The sequence below is a fragment of the Ruditapes philippinarum genome, unplaced genomic scaffold (genome assembly GCF_026571515.1).
Source record: "Ruditapes philippinarum isolate M1 unplaced genomic scaffold, ASM2657151v2 ctg1588_1_1_1_1, whole genome shotgun sequence".
Classification (NCBI taxonomy): Eukaryota; Metazoa; Mollusca; class Bivalvia; order Venerida; family Veneridae; genus Ruditapes; species Ruditapes philippinarum.
Genome location: NW_026857741.1, coordinates 168,080 through 191,793, shown reverse-complemented (window position 1 = coordinate 191,793; position 23,714 = coordinate 168,080). Strand labels below are relative to the sequence as shown.

General features: G+C 31.6%; 1 long non-coding RNA gene across 1 annotated transcript; it reads right to left on the bottom strand.

Annotated features, from left to right (window-relative positions):
• Positions 1-8,364: 8,364 nt before the first annotated feature.
• LOC132750807 (uncharacterized) lies at positions 8,365-22,830 on the bottom strand. The gene is made up of 3 exons (XR_009628601.1): positions 22,498-22,830; positions 13,220-13,320; positions 8,365-9,381 (listed from the first exon to the last, which is right to left on the bottom strand). It is a non-coding gene; the product is annotated as an uncharacterized LOC132750807 (long non-coding RNA).
• Between the last annotated feature and the right edge of the window lie 884 nt (positions 22,831-23,714).

Here is a 23,714-nt window from a genome sequence, read left to right as displayed (position 1 = left end):
AAGTATCTGTATCCGAAAAGGAAAAAAAAATGTTTGAAAAAAAAAGCATTGTAATTATTATCGGTCTATATGATCAATGCTTAACATTTGTAAAACGGTCGCGTATGGAACGTGCTTAATAAATTGTCTAGTTTGTATGATGTTACATAACAAAATTCTGTCACGTGCAGTACCTCGCGTTTACTGCCTTACTTGTCACGTACATAGCAAACTAAATAATATCACGATTTCTTATGAACTTCGTGTCCTTAACATATGATTTAAAATGTACTTTAAATGTTAATAAATGTAAAACCATCCAAAAATAACGCAGATGCCATAAAGAAATTTTAGACAAATAGTATTCATTAAAAAATACATCACGTTTTGTTTTTCGGGTCTAATTGCAAAATATGGCCGCAAAGTTTTTAATTAAAAGGCAAATAATATCTGTTACAATAATATGCTGTAATTCATAACATATCGAATATCATTTAATATAGTTGTCTCACAGAAAATATTATAATTTAAAAAAATAAAAGAAATAATGGATGATTACTATGTACTGATAACTTCTTACTTCTGCAATTTACACGTAGAAATTAAGTGTCCCAATAGTTATACAAAAGATTCAAAGAAGACAAAATTCCATAATCAAATAATACTTATTTACTTGGGGCTAAACATCATTGTTTGGTAATAACATTCTAGTATATTATATCTATTTATGTTTTTGTTTAGATAATAAAATGAGTAACATATTTTCCTTCTCCATAATTAATGGTTTGTCTGGGGCATAGGATAAACAAGTCAATTCAATATATCTAGCATGGAAAGGTACAGTTTGAATTATTACCTCACTACCAATTTTGTACTGATAATAAATGCTATAAATGACCAATCAGGTTTTCATGAACAGGCTCAATCATACCAAGCATACAACATTTTCAGTTTTGTCGTTTTTGGCGTTCTTTAGGGATTCCGTTTTCCTCAATTTTACAAAAAGTGATATCAATGTCGCCTTACAAGCTACTGATGAATATATCTTCTATTTCCGAAGACGTTTAAATTCGAATTGCAAGATAGAAACATGCTGTCTAACCTTACTTTGGTTTGATGAATAGATGTGTCACAAATTTTTCTAAGTTGCCTACGCAAATCTTCAGATGATATTCATCATTATCAGGGAATGACATCAGTGCTTGTGCACTAACGTATTTTCTCGTAACATTAAGTAATCTGTAGCAAAATATATGAATTTTAACCGTTTATAAGAAGAATAAGAATGCATTCATCAAATATCAATATTGCTTGTTTTGTCTCAAGTCTGCGTGCTTTTTTTTTGCATGCCAATTAAACTTGAACTTTGTTCGTATAAAGTAGTGAATAAAGGAACCAAAACGACAAAAAAATTTAAAAATGTTGCTTTGTACGACCGTTGTTTAATAAAATGTAATAAAAATAACATACACAATAATTAATGATAAAAAAAAATGGTAAACATACAAAACAACGACCGGCATCTGGTCACGTATCAAAGAAGTATTTCCATGTCTTTAACATCTAGACACGCCACAACAAATTCCGGTCAGGTATACTACCTAACATACGAGTACATTACCCGACCAAGTCACGTACAAAGCGATTTCTTTTAAAAATGAAGAAAAAGCAGTGATAATTAAATAAAAGTGTCGTTTGCGTGTTCCTGACAAAGTTTCTATCTTAACCGGAATATTTAATACAAGTAGATCCCTTTTAAATCTTTACTATATGTTTGCCAGTAAGTGAATAACAAATTCCTTTGCAGATAATAGATCGAGAAAAAAATATGATAAACGAGATCAACAAGGAAATGCGGCGTTCAATGAACGCAGCCCCCATACGATCCAGCAACAAAAGCCAGTGGTAAGGAGTCCAGGAGGACCCCAAACAAAAACAGGACAGGGCACAAGGATGAGCATGGGCAGGTAAATCACTAAAAGATCTAATTGAAGATTCATTCGCCTTACATAACAACTTTCTAAAATGACGTCATATTCTCACTTTCAGTCCTTTTGTGTTCCACAAAAAAGTTCTGTAAGAAATTTACTGCGATATGCAGCTATCTAAAAAGTGTCGAAAATATTCAATTTAGGAAATAGTGTTCAATTTGTGCGACAGTTCAAATGCGCAGTGACATAATTAATTATGTTCAATTACAAGGCGTTTGAACGACCTGCCATGCAAACGTAGTTGTACTACAAAGCAAAACAAATGATATTGTATACTTCCATTTTAACATGTTTTAAGAAAGGGTTTGATAGATATGCGCTGAAAAGGCAATTTTCGTTTGGTTTATTGACGTCACATATAACTTCATGTGTCGTGTATACATTCATTTTTGTATACATTGCTTGCAATGTATACAGAGTTAAAGATGTATTTCAGATTTAGTACACATAACGTGTTTTGCTGAACAACATCCACCTTTGGATGAAAACTCGATAAAAGTAGATCCTCATTTTGCAGGATTGTCACATTAAAATCACTTTTATTAATATACTGTTTGCATAGTGGTCAATAAGCTTTGAAAGTTCAAAACTATGCACTTTCAGTTCAAATAAACATTTTCTAAACATGAAAGCAAAAAATATAAAAATTTCTATTTCATTCATAAAAGCATTGTGTAAACCTACGCTTCAAACTTCGTATCCACGCATGCGCGTGCAAGAATGAATGAATTACATGTACGACAGACTCTGTATAAAAATAAGTCCAACACCCAAAATTAATATTAAATCAAACAAATAAACCTTATTTACTTTTAAATATAGACTTGCATACTTTTTCTATTTCAAGCTGTTTTAGAAAACGAGCATATACAGATATATATGTCTTATTTAGTGTTATGTAACATTGTAAGCGTCTGTATGAATGGATTAAAGTTTACGTTCTGACGGATTGTCATATAATTGCATATAATAGAACCCTATCAACGTGGTGGCATCGGAGGAGTATGCAATTATTTGTTTCACACCTGCAGTGTGTAGTATTTCTGCCACTTTAGTGAAATATATCGTCCAAAAGCCATTTTCGGGAAGGGGAAGATTCGTACTCAATATTATTCGAACTAAGGATTTGTACTCAATATTATTCGAATTTAGCCTTCGTAATCGGTATTATTCGAACTGACAATCATGGCAGATATGTTTAGACCCCCTGGACATTTAGATGTTGAAAATGGTAACATATCACATAACTTTATCAAATGGAAGCGCCAATGGAAATTTACTTTACCAGTGTTGACTGCCAGTGGAAATGCTGAGAAAGATGAAAAGATACAAGTAAATATCCTATTACACTGTGCTGGACCTAAAGTTATCAATTTACATGGGCAAATGCAGAACATAAACTGAAAGTGAAAAAATTATTTGACAAAATAGAAAGCTATTGCAATCCTAGAAAAAATGAAGTGCTAGAATCACACAGATTTTGGGTAACAAATCCAGATAATTATTCATCATTTGACAGTTTTCTTACAGAGTTTTGAAAGCATGTTGAGTCCAGAAATATATTTTGAAATATGTTATTTACAATCAAATCACTCAGTCAGGCTGAGCCACCCTTAACATTTTTTTTACGTAACTCCTTAGACTATTGATATATATATATATATATATATATATATATATATATATATATATATATATAAGGTAAAATTATAAGCCATATATGAGCTTATGATTGCATGGGCAGTTAAATTAAAGCCATTAGTAAAAAAAGGGTTGACCTGGGATAACCAAAGTGAAGAGTGAAATATGACACTCAACACAGCTAGTACGTACATTCTAAATATTTAGATTGATGTTTATGATCAGATTTAGCACAAATAGTAATTTAATTTCCCCTGATACCACAAATATGAATTTATTTAGAGTCCTGAAGATCTTTTTATGATGAAATCTTAACTGAAAAACCAGGTTTAACTGAATAATTATAAAATTCCTTGCCACAATGATAACTAGAAGGTACATAAAGCCAGTCAAAAAAAATATTTCTATCCATATTCATCATTCCTGGACCTCCATCCATTTGATGAATTTCTCCAACTGGTAAATTTTTCATCTTATTATGTTTTGTTTGTTAATATAAAAGATTTTTTATGTTTATATACAGCTAGAATAGTCTGTAATGGCTAAGATAGACAGATAAGAACAAACTATTTAGTAAACATGAGTCACCTCCCTTCAAATGGAGATAAAGATGAAACCCATAAGAAATTGCCATGTCTGACCGACAGCAAAATTATAAAATTCTGCAGGCTCAGTTTACTTAGGCCCATTAGGAGGTAGTGGTAATAACTGTGGGTCAAAAATGAAATGATATCATTTTCAAGGGATGTTTCTGATATGATTTACTTTAAATAATGGGTCATTATCAATGAATGTTTCTTTGACTTCTATATTCTATACCCATGTGTAATAGATTATTGACATTGCCAGCTAGATAGCTCAGCTGAGTGAGTCAGTACAGCCCACATACATGTATAATATTCTGATTCAGGTTTGATTCAGGTCAAACTGCACATTTTTCTCACCCTGTGATATTTTCACCCTGTTACTTTTAGGGTCCAATATATGTTTATGACGGTACATAACTGAGTCATAAGTCAATTCACTTTGTTACTTACGTGTGCCAATGAAAAAGGAAAAATTTCAATATGCTGTGGATTATGTCAATGCATAGAACTATGAGACTGAAAATATTTAAGCTGTAGAGCTGCTGTATGGTATTTCAAGGGTTCTGCGTTTTTTTGAGTGCTGAGGTATGGTATTCTGAGTGTCTCTGGTTTGAGTTTTAGTCAGGCTGCATTTCATTTTCTCACTCTTTGATATTGATAAATATTTTCAGCTCATTATTGGCTGGACTGCATATATTAATGATTTATTTGTATTAAATCAATATTGTTAAATATTTAGTTATTGTCTATATATGCATGTGACTTTATTTTTGATAAGGCATTGTAACAGTACTACTTCTTAATTTGACCTTTTTTGTATTGGGGGAGAAGCCCTTAATTAACTCCTTTCCAGTAAGTTTTATTGTACACGATGATGATAGCTTGAAAGGATTTAGCTAAAAAAGATACTACATGAATCTTTTTTTTCCTATTGGATTGTAAAATATTTATTGATTGTCAAAAAACTATATGGAGTTCTCCTCGGTGACATTAAACAGTCCCAGCTGGCCATACATGCAGGACCTTGCAGACCATGAGACAGGGTGGTCTGTACCAAGACAAATCCGATATCGAGACATGGTGGACAGGATAGACAGTGATGTTCAGATCCCCCACTCAGAAAGGAAGTTACTACACTCAAGGTCCTGGTCTTTAATTACTTCATTTGCTTACTTGGAGTAAAGGTGCCGGAAACAATAGTATGGTATCACAAAAAGCACAGACTGTGATAAAAGTCAAACCAAAAACGATACTATAAACTGAATTCATAGATTATATAAAAGAAGTTTATTAATTCTTTAACTTTATAGTTAACAAAAAAAAGATACTGAGTATTTAATTTTGATATATACCATATTAACACACATTAAGTGCATTATGCCATATAAATTTCAACTTAGTGCTTAAATACTTTCTGATCAACTCAGTAAGCAAACATGATTTACTAATCTTTGGATTCCCACACTCCTCTCCACCTAGCTCCAATGAGATCCACTTGGTTGACCATAACATGTACCATACCTCATATTGTTTGTTTACAGTTTGGAATGAAAAAATGAAAGTTTATTCTAGATATAATAAAGCTTAATTTTATTAAATTTCACAAGGCTTTCAACACATCAACAATGTAATTGTCATTTTATTTTTTGAAAATGTGTTGGACTGCTGGTCTGATGCATGTAGATGCTGTGTTGGCATATAGCGATTCCCCTCTTTTATGTGTGTGTGTGCATGCATGCGTGCATGTGTGTGTGTTTAATACATTATATAGTTAACATCTTTTGAAAACATCTTGTCCAATTTCAACCAAACTTGACAGGGTTGTTCCATGAGTAAAGGGCTTCCAAAGTTGTTCAAAGACTTAAATGAGGCGTAGAGCATAGATATTTTGCAAAAGGCATTGTCTGGTAGACATTCACAAGATTTTCACATTATACCCTGGGTGTCAAATTAGCCCTGCACTAGGGTTCATAGATTTTTCTGATATGTATGTAGTTAAAACTTAAAATCTTCTCCTCTGAATTGACAAAGACTCTCTTTTGTCATAACTCTGACAAAAATCATTGAACCGGAAAATGCTGCTAATATGCACAACTAGACTTGGTACTGATCATTCCTGTAAATTTTGGATGAAATTGCACCAGTAGTTTATGAGGAGTAGTCCGGACAAGTTTTGTGACGGACGGACAGACAGACAACGGAGAAGTGATCCCTATATGTCGCCTATATGGCGACACAAAAATCAATTATGTACAATCATGTATTAAGTTATAGTAAAAAAATAACATTTGTTAACATAAATTCAAAGATCAAGGGGAATAATTCTAGAAATAGTCACGCTAGAGTTATGAACCTTGTCACACAATATGTGTGTAATGATAAGAAATATATATTTGAAGTAGATACCTTAAAAAGTAAAGAAGTTATAATATTTCTTAACGAAAATTCTAAGTTCAAAGAGAGATAAATCTGTAAATATTGCTTCAAGTGTTATGAGCATAATGTCACATAAAATGTAATTGATGATAAGGAATAAATAATTTGAATGTTGAGGTAGATACCTTTAAAACTAAAAAAGTCATAGTAAAAAATAACATTTTTCTAGTAAAAAAATCTAAGTTTATAACGAGATAATTCTTGCAATATTGGTGCTAGAGTTATGAACCTTGTCACATAAGATGTGGATGATGATAAGGTACATATATTTGAAGTATGAAGTTGATCCCTTTAGCAATAAATAAGTATCAGTAAAAATAATATTTTTAAGGAAAATTCTAAGTTCAAGGGGATATAAATCTGAAAATATTGGTGCAAGAGATATGAACCTTGCCACATAAGATGGGGATGATGATAAGGTACATATATTTGAAGTATGAGGTTGATCCCTTTAGAAACAAGCATTTGATAGTATTGCGGGCAATACAGTAGTCCCCTACCGGTCCCTCAAAAAGTTCTTTAATTGTCATACACTCCTGTGTATTGCCATTTATAATAATATTATAAATTATGTTTATACAACCTTGTCATATTATTACGATGTGGGATTTTAAAGTAAATCCTATAAGGAATGAAGAAGTTGAAGTGAAAATACCAGTTTCTCTCGAAAAAAATCTAAGTTCAAGGGGACATAATTCTGGAAATAGTCTTGCTGGAGTATTTAACGCTTCCTCAAAAAATGTCGAGTGATAATAAGAAACATATATGTGAAGTTTGAAGTAGATACATTAGGAAATAAAGAAGTTATTTAAAAAAGACAACATTTTTTCCCCTAAAAAATCTAAGTTCAAGGGAGGTAATACTGATATTTTTTGTGCTAGAGTTATAAACCTTGTCACATATGATGTGGTTGATGACCAGAAACTTATATTTAAAGTTTGAAGTAAACACCTTAAGAAATAAAAGAACATATAGTGAAAAAGCTGAAAAATTTAAAATCAGAAATCTTGAAATTCAGGCTATTTGTTGCCATAGCAACCAGAATTTTCAACATAGGAAGAAAAGAAAAAGATGTGCATAATCTCCAGGCTGCCATCTACCCATATTTCAAGTTTCATAAAAAATATTTTCAATACTTTTTGAGTTATCACTGGATCCAGTTTATGTGTTAAATTTTGCCATATTTTCAGACTATTTGTTGCCATAGCAACCAGAATTTTCAACATAGGAAGAAAAAAAAAAGACGTGCATAATCTCCATACTGCCATCTATCCATATATCAAGTTTCATAAAAATATTTTCAGTACTTTTTGCGTTATCACGGGATCCAGTTTTGTGGACGGACTGACGGACTGACTGACAGACAGACAGACAGACGGACAGACAGACGGACGGAGGGTAAACCTAAAGTCCCCTCCGGTTAAACCGGTAGGGGACTAATAAATAAGTAACAGTAAAAAATAGTATTTTTTAAGGAAAAATTGTAAGATCAAGGGAAAATAAATCTAAAAATATTGGTGCTAGAGGTATAAAGCTTGTCACATAAGATGAAGTTGATGATAAGGAACATATATTTGAAGTTGATACCTTAAGAAATGACAAAGTTATAGTGAAATATATTTTACTGCACATAAACTTTAATCTGAAATCTGGACGCAGACGCCGGGGCGAGTAGGACAGCTCTCCATATACTTTGTATAGTCGAGCTAAAAAGTTGACAATGCAATAGATAAGGTCCTATAATTATTGTTTTATTTCAATATTATGGAATAGATATTAACAAAATAGGAAAAAAAATAATGAAGCTATAGTCTATCACTGAATTATCTGCCTGGATCCCCTCATGATAAATCATGAAGATAAAGGACTGAAGGTTAACCAAGTTAAATAGAAGATTACCTACTAAGGTGTTACATGTCAATACTTGAGCGTTTCTAACAATTGATAATATGAATGTAAATGTCAAATACACTTTTCCCCATGATGGGTGTTTCTCAGCTTTCTTTCAGTTATAACATGTTATAATCTTATGATTCCTATTCAGATCTGACTATAATCCTTTCACAGAGTCTATGAAATAATATAGATGTAATTTATTGTTAGTACATTCATTTACACTTTTGGTATCTCCTTGTTAACTCCATAATGTCTTCTTTACCACATTTAGTTCACTTTAATTGGTCTGTTTATTATCAAAATTCTCTTAATTTACTTTCACTGACAGTTTTATTGTCATTTCATCCAAAGTATCATACAATTCAATATTGACAAAATAAGGAAAAGATACATTTTCCTGTCATTTTGGCACTCTTAAACATTAATTGCCAAATTAACTATATTTTCCATACTTTTTGATAACTCTTAATTTAATCCAACATAATTCAAGTGGAAAAAGTGAAATGTGCCTTTTTTACTTGCACTTGTGTCTTCTGGAAAAAAATACTTTTTAAGCCTGACCACTGACTAAAGATGAGGACTGATCCTGTGGGCTACAATTCTTTTTCATTTGAAATGAAAATCTGGTAATTTTACTTATACTGAATTCTTGCATCACATATTTGCATTTGTCAAGTCTTTCTTCAATGTTTTCATATTACACATTTTGTATCACCAACAATATGCAGATATACCAACAGATCTACACCACTTCCTTTTTGTCAGGTTGATGTTTCTTGCAGAATATTTGTACATCATGTATTTTGCGAAAGATCCAGAAATAGCTTTCCTTTGCCTATAATCTGCTGTTTCTGTAAAATTAGAGAGAAAATAAATTTAACAACAGTCATCTGTATAGGGCATCACTTTTAATAACAATTTTTTATAAAACAACTTTATAAGGAGCATAACATTTTTAAGTATATATATTGCTTTTAGGATAATAGCATCCATTGCTTTATAACTAAGCCTTGGCAAGATAATCAATAATTCAAGTTGATAGCTTTAATTGTTTTGAAATCATCCTTCAAATAATAAGCAATGTTGACAAAGTGCCTGTCATCATACAAACAAGTATTTCAAGATTAATTATGAATGATATCTTTTATACTTTTAAAAAGATAATTTTAAGAAGAAAAAAAGTTAAACATATCTGTAATGATTGACAATACATATAGATTGTATTATATTGTGTTCCAAGTTTCACATTGATACCTTTCAGTTTTGAAATAATTCAACTTAATAAGCAATTTTAAATCAAAGTCCCATAACTCCAAATATGTTGCTTTTCAAATACCCCTTTTCTAACAAATGTGCTTTATCAAAAATATGCATTAAGTTAAAATATTAATCAATCAGGAATCAGCATTAGATGACAAGCACAATCATATTAAAACAAAACAAAAAATAATGATAGTTATTAAGTGTTTAAAGTTTTAAAGATGGACATTTTTTATGATAATCTTACAGCTACACTTTGATGGTTTCAAAGGCAATATTCAAAGAATACATGTAATATCTCAAAAAAAATTCTCAAGCATACACATGTCCTATTCAGTTGTGATTTTGCTTGTTTTCATTATATTTAAAGTATTCACCAACAAAAAATTCTCAACATTTCAGAAAATGTACAAAAACAGAAAAGTCTTACATTTCTCACGGGTCAAAAAACTGGTATTTCTTCAATAATTTGTCTGTTATTTGAAAAAAAAAATCTGCATTAAGGTAAATATTCATCAGTCAGGAATTGGCAATTAAGATAACAACCCATATTTAAGAGAAAAAAAATAATAAGAGGCAAACTGCCTATTTAAAACTTTCTAAGATGGGCATTTTTTGATAGTCTTACATTTCTCACGGCTAGATTTCACTAGTTTCAAGGGGAATATCAAAGAATACATATAAAATCTCAAAAATATTTCTCAATAGCAGACACATATCCTATTCAGTTGTGATTTTGGTTGTTTTCATCAAATTTAATGTATTCAGTAAAAAAAAAATCATCAACATTTCAGAAAATGTACAAAAACAGAAAAGTCTTACATTTCTCACAGGCAAAAAAACTGGTATTTCTTCAATAATTTGTCTGTTTTTGAAAAAAAACACCTGCATTCAGGTAAATATTCATCAGTCAGGAATTGGCAATTATGATAACAATCCATATTTAACAGAAGTAAGTATATAGAGGCAAACTACCCATTCAAAACTTTCTAAGATGGGCATTTTTTGATAGTCTTACATTTCTCACGGCTAGATTTCATTAATTTCAAGGGGAATATCAAAGAATACATATAAAATCTCAAAAATATTTCTTAATAGCAGACACATATCCTATTCAGTTGTGATTTTGGTTGTTTTCATCAAATTTAATGTATTTAGCAAGAAAAAATTCTCAACATTTCAGAAAATGTACAAAAATATAAAAGTCTTCTTTCTCACTGGTCAAAAAACTGGTATTTCTTCAATAATTTGTCTGTTATTTGAAAAAAAAAATCTGCATTAAGGTAAATATTCATCAGTCAGGAATTGGCAATTAAGATAACAACCCATATTTAAGAGAAAAAAAAATAATAAGAGGCAAACTGCCTATTTAAAACTTTCTAAGATGGGCATTTTTTGATAGTCTTACATTTCTCACGGCTAGATTTCACTAGTTTCAAGGGGAATATCAAAGAATACATATAAAATCTCAAAAATATTTCTCAATAGCAGACACATATCCTATTCAGTTGTGATTTTGGTTGTTTTCATCAAATTTAATGTATTCAGTAAAAAAAAATCATCAACATTTCAGAAAATGTACAAAAACAGAAAAGTCTTACATTTCTCACGGGCCAAAAAACTGGTATTTCTTCAATAATTTGTCTGTTTTTGAAAAAAAAAACCTGCATTAAGGTAAATATTCATCAGTCAGGAATTGGCAATTAAGATAACAATCCATATTTAACAGAAGTAAGTATATAGAGGCAAACTACCCATTCAAAACTTTCTAAGATGGGCATTTTTTGATAGTCTTACATTTCTCACGGCTAGATTTCATTAATTTCAAGGGGAATATCAAAGAATACATATAAAATCTCAAAAATATTTCTTAATAGCAGACACATATCCTATTCAGTTGTGATTTTGGTTGTTTTCATCAAATTTAATGTATTTAGCAAGAAAAAATTCTCAACATTTCAGAAAATGTACAAAAATATAAAAGTCTTACATTTCTCACGGGTCAAAAAACTGGTATTTCTTCAATAATTTGTCTGTTATTTGAAAAAAAAAATCTGCATTAAGGTAAATATTCATCAGTCAGGAATTGGCAATTAAGATAACAACCCATATTTAAGAGAAAAAATATAATAAGAGGCAAACTGCCTATTTAAAACTTTCTAAGATGGGCATTTTTTGATAGTCTTACATTTCTCACGGCTAGATTTCACTAGTTTCAAGGGGAATATCAAAGAATACATATAAAATCTCAAAAATATTTCTCAATAGCAGACACATATCCTATTCAGTTGTGATTTTGGTTGTTTTCATCAAATTTAATGTATTTAGCAAGAAAAAATTCTCAACATTTCAGAAAATGTACAAAAATATAAAAGTCTTACATTTCTCACGGGTCAAAAAACTGGTATTTCTTCAATAATTTGTCTGTTATTTGAAAAAAAAAATCTGCATTAAGGTAAATATTCATCAGTCAGGAATTGGCAATTAAGATAACAATCCATATTTAACAGAAGTAAGTATATAGAGGCAAACTACCCATTCAAAACTTTCTAAGATGGGCATTTTTTGATAGTCTTACATTTCTCACGGCTAGATTTCATTAATTTCAAGGGGAATATCAAAGAATACATATAAAATCTCAAAAATATTTCTTAATAGCAGACACATATCCTATTCAGTTGTGATTTTGGTTGTTTTCATCAAATTTAATGTATTTAGCAAGAAAAAAATTCTCAACATTTCAGAAAATGTACAAAAATAGAAAAGTCTTACATTTCTCACGGGTCAAAAAACTGGTATTTCTTCAATAATTTGTCTGTTTTTGAAAAAAAAAACCTGCATTAAGGTAAATATTCATCAGTCAGGAATTGGCAATTAAGATAACAATCCATATTTAACAGAAGTAAGTATATAGAGGCAAACTACCCATTCAAAACTTTCTAAGATGGGCATTTTTTGATAGTCTTACATTTCTCACGGCTAGATTTCATATCAGACACATCAGACACATATCCTATTCAGTTGTGATTTTGGTTGTTTTCATCAAATTTAATGTATTTAGCAAGAAAAAAATTCTCAACATTTCAGAAAATGTACAAAAATAGAAAAGTCTTACATTTCTCATGGGTCAAAAAACAGGTTAGATTTTTTTATAATGCTACCAGAGTTTTATTTTTAAAAGAAATATCCTGAGGATAACCATAATTTGAATGACCTACCATTCATTAATTTGGCAAATTTCATGATCAAACAATTTTTATAGAAGATAGTTACACATGATATTATAGAATATACACAGGATATAACATATTTCAAAGTCACTAGTATTAGACATTATTTCCTGTCATAATGACACTTCCTGTGTTTGGTATGTATTGCTTCCCCCCAATTATGCTCTAGAGAGAGGTTCATAAATAACATGTATATTACCTGTATTGATGTCACTACATTTATCCAGAAGTGAAATATTTGTTAATTGTAATCTCAGCTATCCGAAAATGACACCTTTTTGTAACACTGGATTGTTCTCACTGAAATTAATAAATATTTTTATGATATACTTATAAATGAAATATTGAGAAATATTGATGAAATAAAAAGCATATCCATTTTCCCTATTTTCACTGTAAAAGAATATTTTTCACTGCAGTGAAACATATTTTCCGTATTTTAACTGGTATTTTGCTGGATTTTACTTTTTTCTAAATTATGCCAGTACACAAATCAAAAAAGAGAAAAAGCATATAATAAAGAGAAAAATTTTCTATAAGTAAAGAATTTATTTTCATCTTGTGGTATGAAAATTATCATATTTCACACGTGGCTACCTCCACTCAGGAATTTTCTTTTGATACCACTTGATGAAAATTAATACTGTATTTATCATGTTTATAGAAAAACCTGGAATATCCCCTATTTAAAGTAAAATAAAAATGCATTTCTTTTATATTCAGAAATAATTGTGAACAACTAAATTTTTATATTTTCTTACTGGACGCAGTAAGGAAGACAAAACTATGAAAGAAAAATCAATTATGTATAATTATGTATGAAGTTATAGTAAAAAAATAACATTTGTTAACATAAATTCCAAGTTCAAGGGGAATAATTCAGGAAATAGTCACGCTAGAGTTATGAACCTTGTCACATAACATGATTGTGTGTAATGATTAGAAATATATATTTGAAGTTTGAAGTAGATACCTTAAAATAAAAGAAGTTATAATATTTCTTAAATAAAATCCTAAGTTCAAAGACAGATAAATCTGTAAATATTGCTTCAAGAGTTATATACCTTGTCACATAAGATGTAATAGATGATAAGGAATAAGTATTTGAAGTTTGAGGTAGATACCTTTAAAACTAAAAAAGTTATATAAAAAAATAACATATTTCAAGTAAAAAAATCTAAGTTTATGGGGAGATAATTCTTGCAATATTGGTGCTAGAGATATCCGTTTCCCGAAAAAGTTATAGTGAAAAACTTTTTATTGCACCAAGACTTCGTATAGTGGAGCTAAAAAACATTAACCCGGTACAATATGTGAAAGTACTTGCCTTAAGTTCAATCTTGTTATCTTGCAAAGTTTCATACTGGTTTAAAAGGAGTAATGTGCACAAATTTTATAAATAAACAAGAGGGCCATGATGGCCCTGAGGTTGCTCACCTGTATATAGGCCCCCGGAGCGGGGCCAGTTTAAACCCCAGGGCTTTTGTTTTCACAAACTTGGAAGACACACATTAGAAGCTGTTTCATGTTAAGTTTTTACTACACACATATAATGAAAAACAATGATCTCTCTCCCCCCCCCCCCAGGGCCAATTTTAACCCAAGGGCTTTTATTTGAACAAACTTGGTAGACACCCATAAGAAGATGTTTCATGCTAAACATCTAAGCTAAAGGTCATTGGTTTTTTTAAAAGAAGATTTTTACTATACACATATAGTTAAAAACAATGACATCCCTGTGGCCGGACAAGTTTTGACCCCAGGGGTTTTATTTGAACAAATTTTGCAGACACTTACTAGAAGGTGTTTCATGCTTAATATCTAAACTCTAGCTATTTCGGTTTTTTCAAAGAAGATTTTTTCAGTTTTTGCTACATACATATAAGGAAAATCAATGACCCCCGGGGCGGGGCCAATTTTGACCCCAGGGCTTTTGTTTGAACAAACTTGGTAGACACTCATTAGAACATGTTTCATGCTAAATATCTTAGCTCTAGCTCTTTGGGTTCTTTAAAAGAAGATTTTTTAAGTTTTTTTTGGGAAAATCAATGACCCCTTTTGGCACAACACAAAAGGTATTTCACAGGGCCAATGATAAAAAATAAAACATTATCACTTATTCAAATGCGAGCAATTGACACAGTGCTAGAACAGGCAGCATTTAGTAGATCCCTGGGTGTAATATGCCTTTAATAAAATTGCCTTTTTTTAGGATATAAACCACATTTATGTGATATTAAATGGACGTGAAAATGTATAATCGAATCATCCTTAAATGTCTAAATCCATAGAGCTTTTGGGAGCTGCACCCCTTTACCCCATCCAGGGCCCTGCCCTGGACCTGCAAGGGGGCCCTATTGACCTCCTGTGTAAACATTTGTGCGTATATTTAAAATGACCCAGCTACGCCCCTGACAGTGAGTGTCAATAAGAAAATTCATAATATTTGTGAACACATTAACAAATGACAACAATCATTTTAATTATTCAAAGTCAAATTAAATGGAACTAAATCTATAAGTATTAAACCCCTTTACCTGATGTTTTATTTAATCTAACTGTTATACGACTTAACAATTAGCATGGTCAATGAGGATCATTTATCAAAGGGGAGTAACTATGTATAATTATTACAACAATAATGAAGTCATATATTAAGGTTTCTTTCTCCAGACTGCATAACTTCCAAATATTTGTTGATGTGACTCACTGTCTGATACAAAAGTCTTCATAACAAATATCTTAGATTTTGGCATTATAATTTTACACAAAGCTTAATTGATTGTTTTACTGAAGTATTTTAGTCTATAGAAACTTAGTGAGCCCAGGGTGGTCCAGGGGGTATGTCAGACTTACAGAACGTTTGTAGAGACCCACAAGGAGATGCTTCATGCAAAATACAAAATACCTTGAAATTTTAGAGAAGAAGATTTTTTTTGAAATTTTTACTTTATTTGAGGACCATCTAAGAATCATTCCTGTAAAAATTGGTCAAAATCCATCATGTGGTCTATAGTAGCGTTTTTTTAATAAATTGAGGACAACAACAAACGACAGATGACAAAAGATAGACATACTGCTAACCAAAAGATCTGACACCTCTGAGCACTTTGTGCTCATGTGAGCTAGAAAGGGGGTATAACTCTGCAAATATGCTTAGCAGACAAAAAGTACCCATATACATGTAGCATGAAACAACCTAAATTATCTAAGGAAAATCACAAAATGTAATAATTGTGCAAAAATCATATACATGTAACATAATAATAAAATAATAATGAGACATTTTTATTTATTGTGTTCAATTGCGCCAATAAGACCTTCATATCCAGACATCTGCTTACTTGTAGATTCTTGCTTGGAATTAATTGAGATCTAACAGAACTTTATTATGCCTTACATGAGCCTCATATAGACACAGACCTTACTCTTTGCCTACATCATACCATTTGCTTAAACTATTAATTTGGCTAAAGAAATCTATAACAATTTGGCTTCATGATTATTTGCACAGGTTAACAACTACCACAGCTATACCGACTCAGCTATCTAACCCCTTACACATTTATCTCACAGCTGTCTGTACTAACTGAGTGAATGTGACATTCAGCCAAACTATACAGTATTGAAATTTGTTCAACAGAACAGGATTTAAATTGACTCTGAGCTATAAACCATGATATCATGTTGCCTGAAAGGGAACCATAATTATGTCACAGGTACTGCAAAATGATAGGACTCAAACCCAGGACCCTTAGAAATATTGTACCTCAGCTATTCGACCACTTTTTCCGAAAAGTTCTCACCACGTATCAAAATCACATGTCATTTGTTTAATTAGGATTGATCCTTTGTTATGTCCTAATATTTAAAAATCATAATTATTATCTGTTATAATTAATGCACTATCAAACTTCACATGTGAAAATATTTACAGTGTTCACTATACTGTGAGGGCTATATGCACCTTTCTTTTAGGGAATCAAATTCAAATTAAGGCTAATAAATTCTATCCTTTTTAGCTTGTTAAGCTTATAATTGCTAACTGGTTAGGTCAGGTTTCACAAAATCTAAAGTAACATATAATCTTGTACTATTCTTGAGAATATTTAATATGTGGATTTATAACAAATTAATAAGCTGATCTTTAAAGCAGATCAAGCATTGTTATTTGTGTGCACAATTTATATTAGCTGAATGAACATACAGAAGATCCAAAAAAAGATCAAGGAATCCACTATTCAAGCAATATTAAGAAATAATTAATGACATTTTTGTTTCCTTGCATAATTCATATATGCAAATGAAAAACCAGGATCAGCTCTTTCATGTACAATGTACAAATTCTACATGGTTAACCGGTCCCATGTAAGCTGTATAGCTTCCTCAAATATCCCTCATATGACTGTGAGGGGTCAGCAAGCTAAACCACTTTTTAAATGTGAAATGTTGTGAAGTGAACAATTTTTTTTTTTTACAAAATTTGCTTGCAATCCACATAAATTACCAACAAGAGCTGTCCGTAAGACAGCGCGCTCGACTTTTTTATTGCTTGCCAATAAAAAAAGTTTTTGCAGTAAAAGGCAATACAAGAATCTCTGTATTTTTAAAGTGAACAATGGCCATGAGCATTAAGATATTTAGTGAAGAATTATTTTATTATGACATAATTTATGGTAAAGTGAACAAGTGGATAGGAATGAATTTTTTTAGATTTTTTAAGTTTTTTAGTGCTTGCCTATAATACAAAACATTGACAGTTAAGGGCCATAATTCAAATAAAATCTTTGACAGAATTACCTTCTCCTGGACATGTTTGGGAATCATGATTGTAAACAAGTATTCCAACTTTCAAATTAATATCTCAAACAGTTCAGTCAAAAAGTGGACTGGTACTAAAAACTTAACCAAGATTCTAAGTCGATAAAAGGCCTTAATTTTTAAAAACAAATCCTTGACAGAGTTACCTTCTCTTGCGTACAGATGGGGGTAATGATGTGAAATAGCATTAAAAGTTTCAAAGCAATATCTCAAAGGGTTAAGGCAATAAGTGGATTTTACCCATATTCAATGTATTTTCTAAGTCAAAAAGGGGCATAATTCTGTCAAAAACCTTGACAGAGTTATGTCCTCTTGTCTGTTGATGAAGGTCGTGATGGTAAACAAGTATGGTCAGTTTCAAAGCAATACCTCCAATGGTTTTGAAATAAAGTGAGGTGGTACAAAAAACTTAACCAAGCTCAATACACTTTCTAAGTCAAAAAAGGGCCATAATTCTGTCAAAAACCTTGACAGAGTTATGTACTCTTGTCTGTAGATGGAGGTTATGATGGTGAACAAGTATGGTAAGTTTCAAAGCCATACTTGTAATACTTCTGAAATAAAGTGGGGTGGTACGAAAAACTTAACCAAGGTGTGACGCCGACGCCGACGCGAGTAGGATAGCTCCCCTTTTCATAGAAAAGTCGAGCTAAAAAGGAGATCAATATAAGCAAAAATAGCCCTAGGACCTTGCACTGTGTTAGTAAGACAGTAAGAGATATGGTGGTAAACACTGACATTAATTACTGCAAAATCCAGTCCTTAATCATAACATGAAAATTATCATTTGTATATGTACTTGAATTTAAAACATTTTTTCTTTTCTACATTTTTATCAAGTTTTATTTTCTTGAATATTTTGGCTCATCTGGAGGCATGCGGCTTTAAGAGCCAAAAGTATACTTTTATTAAAAAATAGTGGGCCTAATATTTATCTGGCTCGACTAAACCGACATAACAAGGGCTGCATGCTGGTGAATTCAAAATTTATTTTTAGCTTGAGTATATGTAGAGCAGTGCTACTCACTCATACATTGGCATCTGTACTATTCAGTTTTAGTGCAGCAATATAGTTTGATATTTCATTTTTTTAACTTTTAACTTCAAATATTATATATGTTCCTTATCATCACTCACATAATATGGGACTCCAGTTATTTTTCTCACTTAATAGAAAGGGACCTTAGATTTAGGTAAAAATTATTGCTAAAATTTCCACTTTGGGTAGAAAATCAGCTGGTGTACATAAGGAAAACTGCATTATTTCAAAGAAAAATTCAATTGGACTCTAGCATCAATATTTCTAGAATTAGCTCCCCTAAAGCCTAGTATAAGTTACTCTATACATGTTTTTACTCTAAACATAACTTGAATTTACTTCTTTTTTCAGGGATACACTTCAATATAATCAAAGTCCCTTAGCCTTGGTGCTACAGAAATAAGTGCTGATTAATGAAAAAAATAAATATTTAAGCGAAACCTGATTCAAACTTTGTTGCTTTAATTTAATAAATATTAGACTGCTGCATTATCTTACTACCTGAACCATACTAGGGATAGTGGTTCACAAAATGTGTGTTTGATAATAACTTACTAATAAATATAAAGGGGGGGGGGGGGAATTTCGACCCTCTACCAACTTGGCTCGGGTCAAATGGGCACAGGCCAACTCGGCCCACTTTTGAAAAAAAACATACTTTTTCTGATAACTGCAAGCTGTTTCAAACTTTTTCCTTGACATGTCAAAGTCAAACATTCAGTATCAGGCATAATTTCAGTTTCAAAGTCAAACCGGCAATCAAAAATAAACATGCATGAAACAATTTGCTGATCACTTATAAATTCAATATAACCATCTGGCACATAGTAAATATTTACAAGTTCTCCAAGAAAATCGCCTGGCCTGTTTGTTATGTTTATCGAAATAATATGACGTGAATATCGATGATGTCATTTTGGAAATTACTTATAAACTGTGACGTCACTTCATTAAGTTGGTGCTTAAAACTTAACTATTCGCTATCTAATCTGTTCGTAATTGAAAATGAATAAAATAACAAATAGACTTGTCAGGATATTAGATAAAATTGTTGAATTAAAGACTAATAAGCTATTGAAACAAGTCTGTTAAAATGGGGGGAGCTTATTTTTGATATCAGGTTACTAACCTGATATCAAAAATAATTATCAGTCAAGTGTTATCGAGCAGTTATCATCGCAGTTGCATGATAAAAATTAATATAATACAAATGTGTTCCCTTCAAAATGATGCTTTTTGTTTGTAAAGTGATCTTCAATAAAAAAAGAAATATAAACTTGTTTACTTATTATATAAAATATAAATGTTTGTTATTTATCTTGTATACATTAAACAACATGTAATGCATTTATCAACAGGCAATGTATTTTGCAATGTCACAAGGATGGAGTGTAATGAATTCATATATCCCAAATCATTGAAAACTCTATTACCAAAAATGTAATAATAATTTAAGAAAACGTCTTTCAACGTTTGTGAATAAGTCCATTTATCCTGCTACTGTCTATATCATCAGCTGGATAAAGCTTTGCCGGATAAACTTATCTATCTCCAGTCATTACGTCATATGATTACGTCACGTGTTTAGCAGCAAAACAAAACTACATATAGATGCTATTTTATCGGGGAAAAAGAAGAATGAAACCATCTAATTATTATAAAAACATGATTAGAGCAGGATAAATCAAATACATGGTTGATGTCGGGATGGAGAAGGTTTATCCGGTTCGCTGCAAAAGTGAATCTTGGTTCGCTAAAGCTCGCCAAGATACACTTTCTCGCTCACCGGATAAACCTACTCCATCCCGACATCAACCATGTATTTTCTATATATCAAAAATATGGTTCCAACAACAGAGAGTGATAAAACAAACCAATATATTAACACTGATAATCAGATTAATAAATTTTTTTTTAAGTGGGCCGAGTTGACTACTGGTCAGGGACCATCAACCGGACACTTTTTGAACATTTTTCTATACAAATTTCATAATTTTAAAGCTAGAGGTACGAAAATTTGACACAGTACAGCTAGGTTCTTCTCCTAACTAACAAACTAGTTTGTTTTTTCTGATTATGTTGACACTTATATCCGAGGCCCGTCGAGGAGGGTATCAAAATTACCTAAATTGTACATACTACAGTACCATGTGTCCGGACAGATATGTAATAACGTTGATTTAATTCAGATAAAAGCTTTGGTGTTCTTTTTTTAATTTTTAACATGACACACAATATTTCAGCAGCAAATGCTGAAGTTTTGGATATTCTATTGTTTTCTTTGCAAATAATTATTGCTGTTATATGAGGTCAGGCATTGCTTTCTTGACCCCCAAATTTCAACGTCAACATTCTTGAAATAGACATTAAAATATTACCATTTACGGAGGTTGAAATAAATTTATTTACTTAATTATAGAAGAAACGTGCATTTATTGTTGATTAAAAAGTGACTGACAACCACTGAACAAAGAAAATTCTAAATCAAGCATTTTCGGGGCCGTCCGGGTTTGGTGGTTGTCCGGTTTTGGTGGTCCCCAACCAGTATGGAGTTGATCTGTGCCAAGTTGGAATAGGGCCGAGCTGACTCGAGGCCGAGTATGTTAGGGCCGAGCCGACACTTATTCAAATCAAATACATATAATTAGACAATATATCAGTAAACTTAAGTGTGCCATACCCCTAGATCTACAAATGTCGGCTGGTTGGTCGGCTAAAACAAAATTAAGAAACGAAAGGTTGAGCTACATACCGCCCATTTCTTAAAACAGACTGACATGGCCTACAGTACCTGTAAGCATTAATAAAAACTAACATACTTTCATCGATGCTTGAAATAACCACATTCTAATAGCGAGCTCGACGAGCTGGCCCGAAGGGCCTGCTCGCAAAGCGAGCTTTACGGTAACGCGAGTACCTGCTAAGTGATGGTTTTGAAAACTTTCGTCCAAAGTAACGAATTTGACACATCGCAACCTTTCGAATTTAAAGATAACGATAAAAACTGAGGAATTCTGACTGAAAACGGATGTGTAGACTGGTCACCCGCGCACGTCTATGGGAACCAGAATAACGGAAGCTGTGTATAAAAAATGAAAATCGAAGGCGCCATTTTGTTTGAAAAATCTGATAAATAAAAACATTTTTTTTGTCAAATTTTGTTGTGAAAACTATCTAGAATGAAAGAAAATGGTCTAACTAAGAAAATGAATCCGAACACCAATATCTTTTATTCAGTCGTTAACGCTGTACAGACGTTTAAAGTATCGTTTACGTGACGTCACAACGTAGCGCCAAACAGCACGTGCAAAACAAACAAATCAAGTACACTATTTTAATGTCGCAAACGTGTTAAGTTTTACATTTATTTCACTTGAAATAATCTTTATTTCGCTTGAAAAATTATAGAATGAAATAAAATAAACAAAGTTTTATCAACGTTTTCAAAACTTGTTATTCATTTCACGACAGGGGCGGGGCCATATCTAACACAGTACGTGTGACGTCTCACGCACTCGTCGCTGCATTTGAAATAAAAATGAGCTTTCATACAAGTACATCGAGCTCGCTTTGAGGCTTTGCCTTTTTCATATTATAAAATATCAAAACAAGCTTACCTCGATCAAAGCTCTTCGATTTTCCAGGATTTTCCATCAACTCGACATCGGGAACGAACGATGTCGAAAGACTGCCACTGATTTGGACAATATTTCATCCACACGATACGTTGTCACAGAAAAATAAAAGTTGGTATCGTAGAAAATATCTCTATGCTCATGAATAAAAGGAAGAACTGCACTTAGATTAATTGATGAGCTTCTAAACGAGGTTAACACACAATTGTACCAGAAAGTCTTACATTTCTCACGGCCCGGTCCGACAACTACCTGCGCATGCGCAGAACGTAAAGTCTTACGTTTCTCACGGGTCTGACAAAATTCACGCCACACCGGTGTAAACAAACGCCGATTAACTATGAATAAATTAATTTGTTATTATTACGCACAAAAATAATACTTAAAGTTTTGCGATTCTTTATGATAATGTTGCATTTTAAATATATTAATTTTCGCAATTCATATCAGCTCTGGAGAATCTTTTAGTTGATCAAAAATATCGTTCATTTTCATAGAAAACAGAAAAGCTACGGCAAATAAAGTACGAGTGAGTAGTAATCGAATGTTTAAGTAAAGGCTTAAAAACAAAAAGTTGGGTTTGTTGTTAATATTATCAACAAAATAAATTGTACATGAAATCATATGTACTGTATATTTTTGTATTTTGATATATCTTTGTTTTGGTCATAACGTTGTGATATTTAGTTTACGATTGTATAAATATTTTAATACAACTTTATTCTTAGAGACAAGTAAACTAAAGATTACGAATTTGTCCTTAAATTTCATAACAGCCAGTCTTTCCACCAATGAAAAACACCCTCTTTTAGCTGAAGATTTTGTAACCAACAATTTCATTTGTTACAAATCTAGGTCAAAATCCATTTTAATACAGCTACGCCGAAAAATCTTTTTATCAGAAGGTTTAAGGCTTAGAGCTTAGATACTTGGTAAATAATATCATAAGTACGTCCTTTACCAAAGTTGTTCAAATGTTGCCCCTAGTGAAATAGCACCAGGGTGTCATAGGTTTTCATTAAATGTATAAACATGTATAGAAAAAAAAATAAAAAATTTCCTCTGGATTGACAAAGGCTAGATGTTTGATATTTGGCATGAAACCTTTACGTGTGTAATAAACCTCTATCACTATTGTTCAAATTATAGCCCTGGGGTCAAAATGGCTCTGCCAAGGAGTCTTTTTGGGTTTTCACTAT